The following is a 19,190-nucleotide window of genomic DNA, read 5'->3' as shown; positions in this document are numbered from 1 at the left end:
GGCCCAAATGAATCTTTCCCCACTTTAAGTTCTTTGGTCAGGTATTTTTTTTTATGGTGACCAACACTCCAATCCAATATAATTGGGATTTTTCATATTTTCATAATAAAGTATTATCAGAGGAAAATAGGACAACAGTGGATAGTTTAAACAATGTTAAGAATATGGCATGAAAGTATATGATAATGTCTGCTGGAACAAGATTCGTAAAATACTTATTTTCCCAGTTCATTCTGTTTTCTTCTTTCATACTCCCATTATCTCTGCGTGTCTTTATCTCTCATTCTTGGTCTGAGGATCTCTCATTCTTTCTCTTCTCTGCACTCTTCTTTCCCCTACACTGGGGTCATCACAAAACCATCCTGGCAGTGTTCTAAAGACCTTGAATTGCTCATTGCCTTAGCAAAAACTGGTGAAGGATCCAATCTCTCTTTCTAGGGAAACCAATGGCTAGTAGATCATCTACTAGCCAGAGATCATCTTCAGGCATCAGAAAACCTCAGATATTTGACCTTCCTTTTTGGGAGGGGACTCAATTCCAGAAGCTGTAGGGAATAAAGAATAAGAAATGGAATGTGTGATGCTCTGTTGAGAACTGTTGGGAGCCAGAGTGGAATCAAACTGTACCTTGATTTGCATCAGACAATTGCTTTATTGCCTTATGGTTTTCTGGCCTTATTCTGTTTAAATGACCTGAGATTTACCATATGAATGTAACACCTGGAAGTTCCCTGGTTTCAAGAAGGGATATAAGCCTTGAGTTGAGGATAAACAGGGCTGCAGTCTTTACCTGGGCTGCAGACCTACCAACCCCATGTGTTTGTCTCTCTTCTATTTTTTCCAGTCCCTGCCCTGTATTTCAGGAACCCCAATTTGCTGCCGGTAGGCCCCAGCAGAGAACCAAGCCAGGTAGCCTATGAGGCTACAGATGTGGGCCTCCAAAGATCAGGAAATGGTTAGGAGTCACAAGTCCTCTGCCATCATTGATTGTTAAAGAAGGGTTACAGATGCGACCAGGCTAAATGTGCCACTAACATCTCCCCATAAATAACTTTGTGACAAGAGAAACTTACTTGGGAAGGAGTTTCTACTCTTTGAAACTGACTGCTCACATTTCTGTCAGTTCTGTGCTCCCCGAAGTAATCAATGCTGTCCTATAGAAAAGGGGTTAATACAATCACAGTGCTTATCTGTCCTCTTTGGACAGAGCTACTTATGAACTTTCTTAGTTACTAGCTTTTTAAGTGGCTAAGATTACAGGCACAAGTCTACGATGCCCACCTTTCCTTTGATTCTTTTAAAAATTACTTTATTATTTTTTGAAAGGTCTTTCTAGCTCCTTTGCCAAATTACTGATTAGCTCATTAGTTTTAGGGAGATGTTAATTTTTGAGCTACTTGTATATTTTGGATATTAGGACTTTGTCAGATATATTGCTGGTAAAGATCTACCAGTCTGTTGGCTGTCTTTTTAGTTTAGCACCTATGTTCTTTGCTGTGCAGAAAATTTTTATTTTGATATAATCACATTTGTCAAGTCTCTCCTACTTTCTGTGGCCTTGCCACTATTTCCAAAAAGTTCCTGCCTATGCCTATCAGTTCTAATATTTCTCCTACTCCAACTTGCAATAGTTTCAGTGTTTCAGGCCTGACTTTGAGGTCTTTAAATTCATTTGAGTTGATATTGGCGCATGGTGATAAACAAGGATCCAATTTTAATTTTCTACATATGGAAGTCCTAATACCAATTATTGAAAAGACTATATTTTTCCATCACACATTTTTATTGTGCCTAATTTCTTTATATATATATATATATATTTTATTAAGATGCTGGAGGGGATGTGGCCAGGAGGGATCATTATTACACAGTTGGTGGGAGTGCAAACTCATTCAAGCATTATGGCAGCTCCTCAAAAGACTAAACATAGAGTTCCCCTATGACCCAGCAATTCCACTGCTTGGCATTTACCCAACTGTCCAGAAACAAGGACATACTACAGCCACTAGCACAACGATGTTCACTGCAGCACTATTTACCATGGCAAAGATATGGAACCAACTCTGATACCCTTCGATTGATAAGTGGATCAACAACATGTGGTATTTTTACAAAATGGAATTCTATGCTGCTGTCAGAAAGAATGACATCACTCCATTTGGAAGGAAATGGAAAGACTTAGAAAAAATCATATTAAGTGAAGTAAGTCAGACTCAAAGGAACATATACTCAATGGTTTCACCTATTTGTCATAATCAGTAGAAACCTTGGGCTCTCCTAGCAGCGATTTGCAATAGAACAAAACCTAGATACATAAGGACATACAGTATGTCGCTAAATGAAAGGACCTATAGGAAATGGAAACAAAAGCCATAAAATGAGTGATTGTTGTCCTTAATGTACTATGTTATCTCCCATTTCTTTTGCTGTCCCTTAGTTATGTCATATTTTTATAGTATTTCACTTTGTTATCTGATATATTGTACATATGCGTATTTGGTTATTTGAAATTGGATAGGAAAGGGGCAAAAACAAGATGAGGGTGGGAGTGGGGGGAGGGAAATGGGGACCAAGACTTGAGAAAGGGTATCAATGTATGTGAAGTAATGCACCTTCTATCTGGCGAAAGTAATGTAACCCTCCTATGAATTACAATAAAAATATCTTTAAAACTCATTATAAAGGTGTTGTACAGTGAGGCTACAATTACATAAGTCAGTTAATGAGGATACAGCTTTTTAGAAAACGTTGATTCTTATTTCTTAAATACAGAATTACAAAGTCATGTGTATATCCTACAACATTAAAGAAATGGTAGGAAGGAAGTAGTGGGTTGAGATGGAGGGAGGAGAATGATGAATGAGTGACCTTACTCACAATGCACTGAATTCTCAGACTGCTTTTTTGAATGGCAACTACTTATAGATGGTAAAAAATATACCTTAAAATGCTGTTCTTCTTAGTAATTCTGAATTTGGACATTCCCTCGCATTTGTGTCTCACTGCTCTCACTATAGGCTTGGCCCAGAACAAGAATACAAGGGTACAAGTCCAGTAAATAACTGCATATTAAACAAGGCTGCATTAATCCAGGCTTTCACTTTCACTTAATCACCATGAGCTAAGCATTTCCTTAATATTTTACCATGAATGCTTCAGAACTAGCAAATTCAATACATATAAAAGACTAAGTATCAAAACCTTTTTCCTACCTTTGCGGTTAAAAATGTGCCAGTGGCAAGAAGTAGAATAGATATCATTGTTCCTGTTCGTCCTAGAAAAGAGCAGAAATGAGTTCAAGAAACCTTTGTTCTAGTGTAAAAATACACTCACAAATACTCATTTGGTATTGGTACTGTTTCTTCTGAAGTGTTGCTGTCTCAAAATTTCCAATTGAGAAATATTAAGACTTTATTTTTCATTAATGTAATGAAAAGAACGCTGGTCCTCATGTATAATTCCAGATTCCCAGGTGGGAAGATCAGGAAGGTTGTGATTCCAACCAGCTTAGGCAAAATAAGCAGGACCCCATTCTCAACCAGCAAGATGGGCCGGGTGCTTCACATTTACAGCCCTCATTGTGTGGGAGATATAGAAACGGGTTTCAGACTGATGCCAGCTCAGGAAAATGTAGGATACTTTATCTAAAAAAAGCATTGAAGCAAAACAGAGCTGAGCATATACCTGAAGTGAGAGAATGCTGGCCAAGCACGTGCCAGGTGCTGAGTGCAAATGCAAGCAGGAACCCACATTACCAACTAGAACTGTAGTCCCTATGTAATTGTATTATTTGAATTGTATTGTGAACATTTGCAAACATAAGAATACAGAGAGACAAGCATAATGAATACTCATATTCCTATTCCTCAGATTATGTAATTCTAAGTATTTTGCTGTAGTGTTCTTGCTCACTTTCTACCTCAGCTTACATGCCTGCTTTTCTCTCTTCTCCCTCTCTCTTTGCCTCTGCCTGTGTGTGTGTGTGTGTGTGTGTGTGTGTGTGTGTGATAGTGTTTTGTAGCAAATACTTTGACAATTATAGCAAATCCTTGACTTCTTCCTGCTTCAAATCACTCATCCTCTAAGTCTCTTCTGTTACTTTCTACTTATATCGTAGTTTTGTCCTACAAAATTTAAGTTTGAAAATATGTTCTTTTCTCTTTCTATATTCATCCTTATAATCTAATTTTTAACATACCCTTTCACCTGAAAAGTACACATTTTTCATCTATTCTTTAAACATTTTTTTCCACTGGAGGAAGAACAGATTTATTATCTTCATGTACAGAGAAATCAACATTGCACATGTAACCCAGCTTAGTAGCCAGTTCCTTAGCCTTTGCCTTTTCCAGCTTGCCAATTTGAGTCACATATTTTGGACTGAGGACGTGCCTTCCCAGTGAGGATGGATCTCATCGTGAGTATATGTCTTGGGAGCTTCAACTCATGAACTCCTTTGGCTTCTTTTGATCAAGAGAAGGTACTCTACCAATTCAGTCATATTATCTCTACTTCTAGCCTTTTGTTTGTTAAACAGAGACAACCATCTTAGGGATTTTTTTTTTGCCTGGGTTGCCAAAAATCTCACATTCCTGAGTAGCATGGGTTACCAGTGCCTGGGTGAAACTTTCACATAGGCAAAAACAAAGTATCTTAAATGCCAAGTGAGAAGTCATTCATGTTGAGGTCTTGTTCTCAGAAGATATGCAAATGGCTAATTGATACCTAAAGAAACTATAAAGAAAATACAAATTGAATCTGTGCTGATTTCATCACACCAAGGCAAAATGGAAGTCATAAAAAACAACAGCAAAGGCTGGCAAGTATGGAGCAGAAAGGTGAGAATGAACTATATTAGTATACTGTTGGTTGGCTTGAAATTAGTCTATCCACTAGAGAAATCAGTATGGCGGTCTTCTTCAAAACACTAATCATAGACTTACTTTGTAAGTTTTATAGGTCTTATAAGTTACAAGGTAACTTCCCATTTTATAGAATATCTTGTTTGTGACTTTGGATGTGGTGAGCTCTGTGTGTGTGTGCTGTGTGTGTGTGTGTGTGTGTGTGTGTGTGTGTGTGTGTGTGTGTGTGTGTGTTTCATACATTTTACTACAGAAAAATCTCAAACCAACAATTTAATGGTACAACTTAAAATGCTGGAAAAAGAGTACCAAACCCAACCAAAATCTAGTAGAAGGAAACAAATTATTAAAAGTAAAGCAGAATCAAATGAATTAAGAATCCAAAAAACCCCAGAATCCACAAACAAGGAGTTGGTTCTTGGAAAAAATTAACAAAACTGAGAGACCCTTACCAAATCAGATCAAAAAATGAAGGGAGAACACCTAAATAAACAAAATTATAGACAAGAAGGGCAATACAACAACAGAAATTACCAATATCCAGAGCATCCCAAGGGATTACTTGTCAAATCTTCATGCCAACAAATTTGAAAATCTAGAAGAGATGGACGAATTTCCAGCAAATATTGAAATAACCAAACTGAACCATGAAGATCTAAATCTACTAAACAGACCCACTTGAAGTAATGAAATAGAAAAAGCAATAAGAGACCTCTCATCCAAGAAAAGCCCAGGACATGAAGGATTCATAGCTGAAAGCTATAAGGCCTTCAAAGAAGAGCTCACACCAATACTCCCCAAAATCTTCAATGAAGTTAAAATTGAAGGCTCTCTACCAAACCCATTCTATGAAACCAGCTTACCCCTCATGTCAAAACGAGACAGGAACTCATCAAAGAAAGAGAACCAGAGACCCAGTTCTTTAATAAATATTGATGCAAAACTGCTCAACAAAATATTGGCCAATCAACTTCAACAACTCATCAAAAAATTATACACTGTGATCAAACAGGACTGATCACCGGGATCCAAAGCTGGTTCAATACATGCTAGTGGGTTAATATAATTCATCACATCAAAAGTAGCAAGGACAACAATCACATGATCATCTAAATAGATGTAGACAAGGCATTTAACAAGATCCAACACCCCTTGATGCAAAAAGTTCTGGAGAAAGTAGGAATCATGGAACATTCCTCAGTATAATCTTACACGACCACCCTACAAACTAGCATAAAAGTAAATGGAGAAAAGGTAAAGCCATTTCCTCTGAAATCAGGAATGATACAAGGATGCCCACTTTCTCCACCCCTGTTCAATACAGTATTAGAATTCCTAGCCAGAGCAATAAGGCAAGAGCCAAACATAAAGGAAGTTGAAATAGGAAAGGAGGAAGTGAAACTTTCTCTCTTTGCAGATGACATGATTCTTTTTTTCCATACATCTTTTATTGGTAATTGATAGAAGGGTTACATTATATTTATCAGATAAAAAGTGCATTACTTCATCTTGATTTCCTCCCTTCCGTATCCAATTTCAAATGACCAGTTAAGTATATATAAAATATATCAGACAACAAGGTGAAATATTGTAATAATATGAGATAATCAAGGGACACCAAAAGAGATGAGACATAACATGGCACATTAAGGACAACAATCACTCATTATATGGCTTTTGTTTCTACATCCTGGAGGTGCTTACTAGATTTTGTTCTATTGTAAATCTCTGCTAGGAGAGCCCAAGGTTTCTACTGATTATGACAAATGAGGGAAACCATTGAGCATATGTTCCTTTGAGTATGGCTTACTTCACTTAATATGATTTTTTCTAAGTCTTTCCATTACCTTACAAGTGGGACAATGTCATTATTTCTGACCTCAGCATAGAATTCCATTGTGTATAAACACCACATCATCTTGTTGATCCACTCATCAACTGAGGGACATCTGGTTTGGTTCCATGTCTTTGCTATGGTAAATAGTGCTGCGATGAACATTGTTGGGTTCGTGGATTTAGTATGTCCTTGTTTCTGGACAATTGGGTAAATGCCAAGTGGTGGAATTGCTGGATCATGGGGTGATCTATGTTTAGTCTTTTGAGGAGCTGCCAAACTGCTTTCCATAGTGGTTGAACAAGTTTGCACTCCCAATAACAGTGTAGTAGTGATCCCTCCTGGCCACATCCCCTCCAGCATCAGTTGTTATTAGATTTCTTGATCCTGGCCATTGTAACTAGAGTGAGGTAGAATTTTAGAATTGTTTTCATTTGCATTTCTTTTATGACCAGAGATATTGAGCATTTCTTCATGTGTCTATAGGCCATTGTTATTTCTTCTTCAGAGAAGACTCTCTGTAAGTCTTTAGCCCATCTTTTAATGGGATGGTTGTTAATTTGGAGATTAGTTTTGGAGTCATTCAATTTTTTGAGCTGCTGATATACTTTAGATTTGAGGCCCCCAAAATACAAAACAAAACAAAGCAAAATTAAACCAAATCATAGACAAGAATGCAAATACCACAGCAGAAATTACCAAGGTACAGAACATCATAATGGAATACATTTCTACCTTTATGCCAACAAATTTGAGGATCTAGAAGAGATGAATGAATTTCTAGCCAATATTAGCATACCCAAGCTGAACCAAGAAGACCTAGTCCAAATAAACAGACCTATGTCAAGTCCCGAAATAGAAATGGCAATAAGAGACCTCCCATCCAAGAAAACCCCAGGGCCAGATGAATTCACAGCTGAATTCTATGAGGCCATCAGAACAGAGCTCACACCAATACTCCTCAAGCTCTTCAATGAAATTGAAAGTGAACACTCTTCTGCCAAACTCATTGTACAAAGCCACCCTAACCCTCATCCCAAAACCAGATAGGGACTCATCAAAGAAAGACTCATCTCTTTGATGAATATTGATGCAAAACTGCTCAACAAATTACTGGCCAACCATCTTCAGCAACTCCTCAAAAAAATTATACACTACGAAAAAAAAATTATACACCAGGCTCAAACAGGATTCAGCACAGGGGTGCAAAGCTGGTTCAGTAGACGCAAGTAAATTCCTATAATTCAACACATCAACAGGAGCAAGGGCAAGAATTCCATGATTGTCTCAACAGATGCAGAAAAGGCATTTGACAAGATCCAACACCCCTTTATGCTAGAAGCTCTGGAGAAACTAGGAATCCATGGAACATTCCTCAGTATAATAAAGGCTGTGTATGACAAACCCACAGCTAGCATTGTACTTAGTGGTGAAAAGCTAAAGCCATTTCCACTAAATTCAGGAATGAGACAAGGATGCCCACTCTCTCCACTTCTCTTTAACATAGTATAGAATTCCTAGCCAGAGCAATAAGAAAAGAAGCAATTAGAAAGGGGATCCAAACAGGGAAAGAGGAAGTGAAACTTTCCCTCTTTGCAAATGACATGATTCTTTATTTAAAGAAATCTATAGATTCTACTTGCAAGTTGCTTGAGCTGATTTGACACTTTGGCAAGGTAGCATGGTATAAAATTAACCCTCAAAAATTAACAGCCTTCCTGTATACCAGCAAAGAGGGGATTGGGGCAGCAATCAGGAAAGCAACTCCGTTTGCAATAGCCTCAAGGAAAATAAAATACATAGGAATTAATTAACTAAGAATGTAAAGGACATTTATGATGGAAACTTTAAAAACCTGAATAATGAAATTTAAGCAGATCTGAAGAAATGGATAAACTTCCCATGCTCCTGAATTGGAAGAATTCACAACATGAAAATGGCAATCCTGCCAAGGGCTATGTACAAATTCAATGCAATAATCATCAATAGCCCAATGTCATTCTTTAATGAAATTGAAGAAGAAATCCACAATATCATATGGAATAATAAAAGACCCTAATAGCAGAAAGAGCAACTCTGAAGGAATATCCATATCAAATTTCAGTTACAGTAATCAAAACAACTTGATACAGGCACAAGAATAGGGCAGAGGACCAATGGAATCAAATTGAAGGCCCAAAAATCAACGCACAAACCTATGACCACTTAATCTTTGATAAGGGAGCCCAAAAAATAGAATGGAAGAAAGACAGCCTCTTCAACAAGTGATGCTGGCAGAACTGGTTAAGCACCTCCAGAAAATTAAAGTTGGTACCTTCTATGTCACCCTACACTAGGATTAGTTCCAAATGGATCTTAAAAACTTTACAAGAAGGAATGGGAGATACACTAAGTCCCCCTGGCACAGGTCGAAACTTTCTTAATAAAGACCAAACAAGCACAAAAAATTAAATATAGCTAGGACAGAGTGGAATGCATTAAATTGTAGAGCTTCTGTAGGTCAAAGGACATAGGTAGCAGGTTAAATAGAAAGCTCACAGAGTAAGAGAAGATCTTCACTAATCATACAACAGACAAAGGCCTCATATCTAAAATATAACTACAGCTAAAAAAAAGAATCATTCCAAAATTAAGCTCCAAAGAAATAACCATCCTATAAAAAGATTGGCCAAGACTTAGAGTCTTCTCTGAAGTAGAAATAAGAATGGCCTATAGACACATGAAGAAATGCTCAACCTCTCTAACCATAAAAGAAATGCAAATCAAAACAACTTTGAGATTCCACCACACTCCAGTTAGAATGGCCATGATCAAGAAATGCAATAACTACAGATGCTGGCTGGGATGTGGCCAGAAGGGATCATTACTACACTGTTGGTGGGAGTGCAAACTCGTTCAACCACTATGGAAAGCAGTGTGGCAGTTCCTCAAAAGGCTAAACCTAGATCACCCCATGACCCAGCAATTCCATGACTTGGCATATACCTAATAGTACAGAAACAAGGACATACTAAAGCCACTAGCACAACAATGTACATTGCCATAATATTAACCATAGCAAAGGTATGCAACCAACCCATATGCTCCTCAGTAGAGATTGAAACACCAAGATGTTGTATTTATACACAATGGAATTCTATGCCGCCATCAGAAAGAACGACATTACACGATTTGTAAGGAAATGCAAAAACTTGGAAAAAATCGTATTAAGTGAAGTACTGAAAGAAACATAGGCTCAATGGATTCCCATTTGTAATAATTAGTACACATCTAGGATGCCCCCAGCTGAGGAACACAGTAGCTCAAATCCTACACACATAATGCCATATAGGATGAGGCCAAATTAATGGACTACCAGGACATGGAAACAAGAGCTTAATTATAAGTGACTGTTATTGTAATATATTATGTTCTTCTCTCTACTCTTGTGTTGCCCTTTGGTTAATCTCATATTGTTACAGTATCCCACTTTGTTACCTGGTATATTATCTAGATGTTTACTTGTGTATTTGATATAGGAGGGGAAAAATCAGGGGAGGGGTTGGGCAGAGGGAAATGGGGACAAAAACATGAGATGGGATATAGATGTGTGAGAAGTTTGGCACCTTCTATCTGGCAAATATAACTGTAACCCCTCTATACATTAAATTTTTAAAAATAAAGTAGATAATCAGCTGAGCAAGAGGTATACGCTATGGAACCAGAGAATCTCCAAAATGGGTTAAGAAACAACACAAATAGCAAGACAATACATTAACCTTTCCTAAAGCAGGACAAAGAGGGAGGTATGGTGGCCATTTCTGCCATTCAGCACACAGAGGCAAGGGCAGGAAGATAACAAGCTTGAGACTATATAGGGAAATCCTGACTCAATCAAAACCAAACAAATGCTCACAAAACACAAAGCCAGCCATAGTGGCTGTATTACTAGCTATTCAGATATAGACAATGGGGAGGTTTGTCAATCAAGGCAAGCCCAAATCTATACAAGAATTCTTCTCAAGTAAAAAGTAGAGCATCACAGTATGTATCCACGAACCCAAGTGTGTGAAAAAGTTAACGAGGGTCACAGTCTAGTCCTTTCTGTATTCAGGATGAAAAGTGAGAACCAATGTGAATAATGACTAAAGCAAACAGGTATGAGGAATGTAAATGGCTCCAGTAGTAAAGGGCCCCAGGACGTGTGAGGCCTTGGGTTCCGACCATATTAATGCCAAGAAACAATACAAAATCACCCCACACTCCCAAGAATCAAAAGGCAGTGTGGTAGGACACTGTACTTGGAAAGACATTTCTGAAAACAAAACCTTAAAGTGGCCAACAGATTTATGAAACAATTCTCAATGTCACTAGGTAACAGGGAAGAGCATCTTAAAAGCCCAAGGTGAGAATGCATTTGTTAACTAGCTTCATTCAGCATTCCACATTGTATATAAATAGGAAAGTATTACATTTACATGATACATAAGTGCAGCATTGTCAGCTAAAGAAGAAAAAGGTATCGCTGCAAATGAGATACAAATGCAATACCATCCTGAAGTTGAACACTGTTTGGGGGAGGCAGGTATACATGGGTAAACCAAAATGGAAGAAACCCATATAATCAGCAATTAAGGGAAGTAGCTCATTGTCCTCCCTTCTTTACATTAGTTTTTCCTTTGTTCTTCCCTCCCCTTCTCTATTTTCCTTTTAGTATTCTTTGCTTCTTTCATCCTTTAAACACAATATTAATATGTTAGCAATGCTGAATCTATCTGAGGAGTAGCAGTAGGTATCTTCCTACTGCCCGTCAATATTTATTCTCAACTATCTTTTTACAAAGGAGACAGAAAGGAAAGCATCATTACCTTTTCCACCTTTGCAGTGAATTATGATGATGTTGTGAGGATCCTTGGATAACCAGGCAATGACTTCTTTAGAGAAGGAAACCATCTCTCTGGTTTAACAAAAATTTTTAGTTAATTAAAATTCATTCCCAAATTCCAAGCCCAGTGAATTTAGTGCTTTTCTGAACATCAGTGTGGCATCAGACTTACTCAAGAGTGGGGACATTGTGATCATCTATCATTATTCTATGCACACGGTGATGAAAATACTTGGGGTCATAAGACTTCGCCTGAAAGAAATGAGATATGTGTCAGAGCTGTATGCCTACTGACATGAAAGTTAGGAACGAAGTTTAAAATTTCTCTTAGGAATTCTTATCTCCTTTCCATTGTTCTAAAAGGATTCTTAACATCACCAGCACAAAGGTCCTGAGAGGAACACAGGCAGACCAGTGGACCAAAGAGCCAAAGAGACATGAAGGACATTAGGGACAGATTCTTGTCCTTAAAGACTTTTTCATCCCAAGTAATCTAAAATCAGCTCATGCTTTATATTCCTTACCTTTAACCTTCTAACAGAGTGATTATTCGATCTTCTAGACTGCATATCCTATCATCCTGCATTCTGCTTATTCTATCTTCTAGACTGCTTATTCTATCATACAACATAGGTACCACTAAGCAGAGGTTAATGGTGCTGTCTAAATGCTCAGTCCCTGAAAATATCGTTAAATGTTTATTCTGACAATAAAATGCAATAAAAATGTACATAAAAATCATGATTGGGAAATCAGGGGACAGTGAAAAGAGGACAAAAAACATGAGAAAGGGTATCAAGGTTTCAGAAGTAATGTAACCATTACCTAAAAAAATCTAACTGTAACCCCTCTATACATTAACCCTAAATAAAGTACAAAAAAACCCCACACCACCATAAAAAAATCTAGACAGGTGTTAATGTCTAGACAGGAGAAAAACTGAAGACAGACACAGCAGAGAAACTGGGGGCACATTCTTCTCTTTCTTCTGTTTTCTTTTGTCGTTTCTCATCACGCGCCTTGTTCTCATCACCAACCCTTTCTGGTGGATCATAGAACATACTTGCTGAATTGTCTGTGATACAATCTGGCATGAAAGGCAGGAAGAGTTGATTGAGCATAAGAGCACGAGCAGATCTTTCCTGAGCACTTCCTCTGTAAGTCTGCCTCTTCGGTCTCACTGGCCCATCTCTTTCTTAGGGAATGTTGTGCTGCCAAGCTCACATAGCACCAGTGCATTACAGAGATTTCTGATCTGACTTCTTACTACGTAATATTTACAATTAAATGAAAGATACCCAAGGCGACTTTCTTACATATCTACAGTAGCAAATATATTAAAGTGATATACATACTACAAAGGTTGTATACAAAATAATGCTCAGGATGTCTGGTGTTGAAGAAACGAGCCACTTTCTAAAAAAGATAAACACATTCATAAACTATATTGTTGAAGGCGGCTCCTTTGTACAACTACTTAAAGATACTAGTAAAACATGCTGTCTACTTTTGAAAACGCTTTTGTCACAGCTTTAATCTTCTGATTTTCTTCTTCTTCAAGTCTGCAAAATGCTTCTTTTGACCTAAGAGTATACACTAGCTCCCCCCTTGTTCTGAAGGACAAAGCAGCCAAGCATTCATGCCTTCTAATTCTTGTCTATCTCCAGATAGACCCTCATATTAAACAGGAAGGTGCTGGAGGCATTAAGGTAGGCATGTTAAATCTGTTCAAGTCTCAGTCTGAATGACCTGCTCTTAGCCTTTGTCTCTGGAGGCCTGGCCAGTGTTTATAGTTCTGGATTTTTCTCTTCAAGATGACAAGAAAAGGCATTGTGTTTGGAAAGCAGTCTGCCTTTTGCAGTTTTATAAATCCTGTTCTTCCTGGATCCCTAGATATCTATGAAGTGACTGCAAGAGAGCATGGCTAAGATCAAGAACACATTGTATTTTCCAGCAAAAGTAGCTTTTTCTTGACTTAGGGGCAAAGGGACATGGCCTGACTGCATACAGAAGTGGCCAGACTTGTTGATGCTTCCTCACTGTGTTTGTTTCTCCAGTAACTGTGGCTGTGTCCCACGCATCTGCACTCTGACCCTTTTCTTTCTATATTCAGTGTTGTTCAAAATTCAATGCTGAAACCTTCTTCCCTTTGAAGGACAAGCAGGAGCATATGACCTGCTTAGCCTCCTCAGGAATTAAGTTTGTTCAGTGTTATGTTTATGATGTACAGATCAACACAAAGTACAATGTTTACCCTCATTGTTTTCAAACTCAAATATTTAAAGTCATATGAGCTATAAAATGTCCACTCAAAAACTTCCAGCTGCCAAATTTACATCTCTTCCTCCAGCTTTATTTTGTCATAGTTGCATGTTTTCCTTTCTACCAAATGGATTTGCAGAATATAATGCATTTCATGACACTTTGGAGCAGTATATAACACTATACTTTCTGTGCGTGCATTTTCCAAAGATCCATAAATATTAATCCTATTTTTAAAAGAACAACCAGGGCACAAAACTAGAATTTCTTTTGCTGGTAGAAACTCAGTTACAAAAGAGCTACCATATGTTTCTACTATGAGAAACACAAGAAACATTAAAACTGATCTATGGCAATCAAAAATCAAAAGAACACTTTCAGTGTTTGAAAAGTGATTATAAATGCCAGAACATTGTCAACAATTTGATAGTGGTGTTCATTGCATGCCCTCATACATAATTGCGTTAATAGACAAATGTAAGATGAGGGCAATGTGGAGTCTGCATCAGTAAAAGTTTATTTATATAAGCATGCATTACATAATGATAGTTTTTCAGTTAAACACCAATTGTTTTTTTTTGTTGTTGTTGTTTTTTGCCAGTCCTGGAATTGAGCTCAGGACCTAAGCACTGTCCTAGGACTTTCTCAAGGCTAGAGCTCTACCACTTCAGCCTCAGCAACACTTCCAGCTTTGTTCTAGGTATGTGGTACCATATTGTTCTTTATTGATACATACGGAAGAATAAATATCATGCATATTACTAAATATCACATGAGATTTTGAGACACACACATGTATATGCGTATACACATACAAAACACATACATACATGTACATAAATCAGGTTAAATACAACTATTATGTCAAGCATTAGATAACATCATAGTGAAACTTTAAAATCCTTTCTTCTTTAATAATATATAACACAATGCTGTTGTGTGTAATCAATCTACTGTGCTCAGCGAAAAGTTACCTCTTATGTCATTATAATCTCTTGCTCATTGATCAACCTTTGTCCAAACCTTCCTCCTTCTGATTCACCCAAGTTTCTGATATTCACTAGTCTAGGCTCATCTTCATTGAGATCAATGCTTTTTTATTTCACATATTCCATACTTGCCATTTGGCTTATTTTATTAACATATAACTTCTCCTTTTGTGTTATTGACAAAGACAGTTGTTTGCAGGAGTAAACAATGCACTATCATGTAGAGGTGCCACAACATTCACCTTGGAATGGAAACTTAAGAGGTGGATTTCATCTCTTGGCTATTCACTTCTGAGCAGTGAGCTTTTAACCAGGGGTACATATGTCTCTGCCACATAATGATCTCTTTAAGTCGCATCAACACCCACTCGAGGTATGATTGGATCCCAGGATCATTGAAGTGTGATTTGTTTGAGAATCTTCACACTGTTTTCTTGAATGTCTATGCTAATTGATATCCCCATCAATAGCTTGCCATGGGCCATCTTTCTCCACAGTTTACTAGCATGTGTTACCTCTTAACTATTCAATAATTGTCATGCTTGTGGAATGTTGCAGTGCTATCACATTGTGGTTTCCACCTGCATTTTTCTGATGATGAGTGAGGTTCTACATTTTCTCTTACACTATTTTTTTTACCAATCCTGGGGCTTGAATTCAGTGCCAGGTACTCTCCTTGGATTTTCTCAAGGCTAGGGCTCTACCACTTGTGCTACAGCACCACTTCTGGCTTTTTCTGTGAATGTAATACCAAGGAATGGAACCCAGGGCTTCATGCATACTAGGAAAGCACTCTCCTACTAGGACTTGCTTGCTTGTCTCATAAGAGTTTGGATAACTGATGCCCAGCTTACACAACAGTACTCTTATGTGATAAAGCTGCTGAGAATTCCAGGAACTTACTTCAAGTACATTCATTGATGTTCACACACTGAGTGATCACCCATCAGAGCATTTCCTGTCATTGACCACTGAATGTAAATACATTATATATGAACCCATACACAGATCTCCAATTATATTTCATTAAAGAAAAACAGTAGGAATTACTACAGGAATTCACTGTATGTGAATACATACGTACATATATCCCTAACCCAAAATTTTATGTACTTTCTCAGTAAGGAGCTTCAAGGGGCTTAAAATTAAGTTAGTCACTTACAGAGCCAAAAGTGGGATTTCCCTTATTTAATTATCAGGGAATCTATGTGAAAGAACATATATATTTTTAGACATGGCTTTCTTCTCTCTGAAAGACTACATATGGGGACACAATTCCTCTCCTCCTGTGATGGAGCCTATTTTCTGATCCTTGAATCCAGACTGCTTTTGTAATTCATTTTTGTCTTAGCTAATGAATTCAAGGCCACTCACACTCACTTGAAGACTTAGTCTTAATGTAATTACATTCATTTGCTTACTGTTCCTAAGGCTATCTCAATGGTCCCCAAGATCTAGCTGCCTGGGAGAAGAGACATAATAACAGAGAGGCAATCAGAAAAGCCAATTCAGATTAGCTAGTCCTCAGAGGAGCGGCAAATGATCAGAGATGCCCAGATCAGCCCAGTGAAGTAGCCAGTCCTGTACCTAATCATTGGAACCACTCCATTAAGCCCCATCCAAATGTTCAAACCACTCTATCTTTAGAAAAATAAATGGGTGCTCTTACTAATCAGTAGGACCTCCAGGGCTTCGCATAAACAAAAGCAAGTTGATACCATGCTTTTATGATTTTTCACCAGAAAGAATAAAATGGTAGAACACTGCTTTGCCTGGGTCAACACTAAGCTCTTGAGTCTATAGAGTTCACTCTGTGCTGCACAAATATGCTTACCTGCATTGGATTCCTATAGAACGTATGTATCCCAGAGGATGGAAATGACATGGCGACAAGACGGTCTGGAAAGCAAAAGAATCCCTATTAGGAAAGTCAGTACAGATGGGAACAACAATAATAACAAAAATTATTTGTACATCTATCCAGGTTCTTTTCTCAGAGTACAAGAAGAGTTGATATGATAGTGACATAACCAAGATGATGCATTAAGATGAAGCAATAGAGGTCTAAGGAGGTGATTTTGTGGCAGAGCGTTTGACTTGCATGCAAAAACACTCTGAGTTAGATTCCTCAGGACAACATAAACAGAAAACACCAGAAGTGGCAGTGTGGCTCTACTGGTAAAGTGCTAGCCTTGAGCAAAAGAAGCTCAAGGACAGTTATCAAGTTCTGAGTTCAAGCCCCAGGACTGACAATACAATACAAAAGTAAATAAATAAGCTATGCAATATCATAATATCCTTAGGCTCAACAGGAACTTAGTGTTTGAAGCCCTCTTCCCTTAGCAAACCTGACCTCATGGATAATGAACTTGTTCTCTGGGATTTTAGAAGATTAAGGTCTCTTTCTCTTGGATGCTTAGATAGCTAACAAAACTGAATAAATAATAAGTGAAATTTTAATGGAGCCACTTGAAATTGCACCGTATTTACTGTCTAACCACCAGGGAGTCTTGGTTTGAAATGAATGAGATTACCTGTGCCCAGATGTAATCTACCAATCTATTACCATAACACAGTAGCCTATGAAATCATTGAGAAAAATACTTTGAGAGTATGGAAAGGAAGGAAGGAAAGAAGAAAGAAGAGAAGGTAAGCGAGACAGAGAAAGGAAGAAAGAAGAGAAACAAAAAAGAAGAGAGAGAAAGCAAAAAAGCTAGGCATTTTTGGCTCAATCTTGGAAATCAGCTATTCAGGAGGCAAAGATCTGAGGAACATGGAAAGACTTCATCTCAATAAATGGCTTGGTACAATGGCATACAAGTAGAAGAAATGTAGCTCAGAAAAGCTGGGACAGAAAGCAAGAGCCTACCTTGAAAATAACAACTACATAAAAAGTGCTAGTGGTGTGGCAGAAGTAGGAGAGCCTCCCAAGCAAGCAAGAGACTGAGTTCTTTTCCCAGAACCACCAAAGAAGCCAACGTAGTAACAAATCAAAAACAAAAAGCATAAACCAATGTGCCTTAGATAAAAAACATTGTGGTTTGGGAAAATCAAAGGGAATATTCTTACTTCAAAGGAAAATGTGGATTAAACATAAGTCAATCACATGACAAGTTTCTCAAAAAACAGTACTATAATTAAGAGAAGTCAACCAACAGTTAAGTTTCAAAAACCAGTGATGTAAGTTAAATCTAGGTCAAATCCATCCTTGGCATATCGTCTCTTATTGCCAGACACCTGGGAGGAACAAAAAATGATGAAGCTGTAAAACAGAAGTCAACCACAAAGAATTTGATATTGCTACCTAAAACTTTTACCAGGATGGGAAGCAAACATGTCCTGCCCACTTACCAGTCTTCTGATTAATTTTTCTAGATGTCTTTTCTGAGTTGCAAGGTGAAAGATCCTCATAAGTGTTATCAGCCTCAGAAGCCGAAAGAATACAATCATTCTAAAAATTTATAGATACACATTTTTAGTTCAGAAAGAGAAGAGTTCATCAATACATACGTTTAAATCTGTGTACATATGTTACATCGCTCTGCACCACCCCCATGGCCTCCATGTTCTGCTCTAGTGCTCTAACAGTCAGCTATACCCCTCATCCCAGAGGACAATGGGTAACATATGGACATACTTGGTGGTCACAACCAAATGGATGCAGGTGCTAATCACACCTAGGACTGCTGCTAAACACTCTACAATAAATATGAATCTAGGAAGAATGATAGGATGTTTTTGTCCTCTCTTCCCTACCCAAGAAATAACTATCTTCTCAAAATATCAGTAATGCTAAGATTGAGAAATTACTGTCTGGACAAACAGTAACGAGTTCATTCAGATTTATAGACTATTTAATTTTCATCTTCCCCCCAAATGAACTTTGATTGTTTGTTACATTGGTGTTATTCCTTTTAGTAACAGAGGCTCCCTACAGCTAGTACATGCATATCAGGCAGGGAACAGGTTGCAATACTTCCCAACCATACTGGCTGGTGTTTCTCCTCCATTCAGAAACACAAAGGTGTGCTGATGTCCAACAAGATTCATTTGGCAGAACTGCTTCAACCATGGTTCACAGATCCCAGAGTTTTCAATTCAGTGGTCTAGGGTGGAGGCTGATGTGTTCTTTCTTTCTTTCTTTCTTTCTTTCTTTCTTTCTTTCTTTCTTTCTTTCTTTCTTTCTTCTTTTCTTCCTTCCTTTCTGTCCGTCCTTCCTTCCTTTCTTCCTTCCTTCCTTTCTTCCTTCCTTCCTTCCTTCCTTCTTTCCTTCCTCCTTTCTTTCTTCCTTTCTTTCTATCTTTCTTTCTGAAAAACACACTTTATTGGGAAGCAGAGTGCTGCACAGCATAGACAACAGAGATTGCCAGATGTGAGAC

At 37.8% G+C, this 19,190-nt stretch overlaps 1 long non-coding RNA gene across 1 annotated transcript; it reads right to left on the bottom strand.

Moving 5' to 3' along the window:
• Positions 1–3,211: 3,211 nt before the first annotated feature.
• LOC150039904 (uncharacterized) lies at positions 3,212–11,805 on the bottom strand. Its single transcript, XR_016534179.1, has 3 exons — positions 11,733–11,805; positions 11,544–11,632; positions 3,212–3,274 (listed from the first exon to the last, which is right to left on the bottom strand). It is a non-coding gene; the product is annotated as an uncharacterized LOC150039904 (long non-coding RNA).
• Between the last annotated feature and the right edge of the window lie 7,385 nt (positions 11,806–19,190).

Source organism: Megascapheus bottae, unplaced genomic scaffold (assembly GCF_031878675.1).
Source record: "Megascapheus bottae isolate mThoBot1 unplaced genomic scaffold, mThoBot2.hap1 HAP1_SCAFFOLD_81, whole genome shotgun sequence".
Taxonomy (NCBI): domain Eukaryota; kingdom Metazoa; phylum Chordata; class Mammalia; order Rodentia; family Geomyidae; genus Megascapheus; species Megascapheus bottae.
Note: the sequence above shows the minus strand (reverse complement) of the source record. Positions and strands in the feature narration are given on the sequence as shown.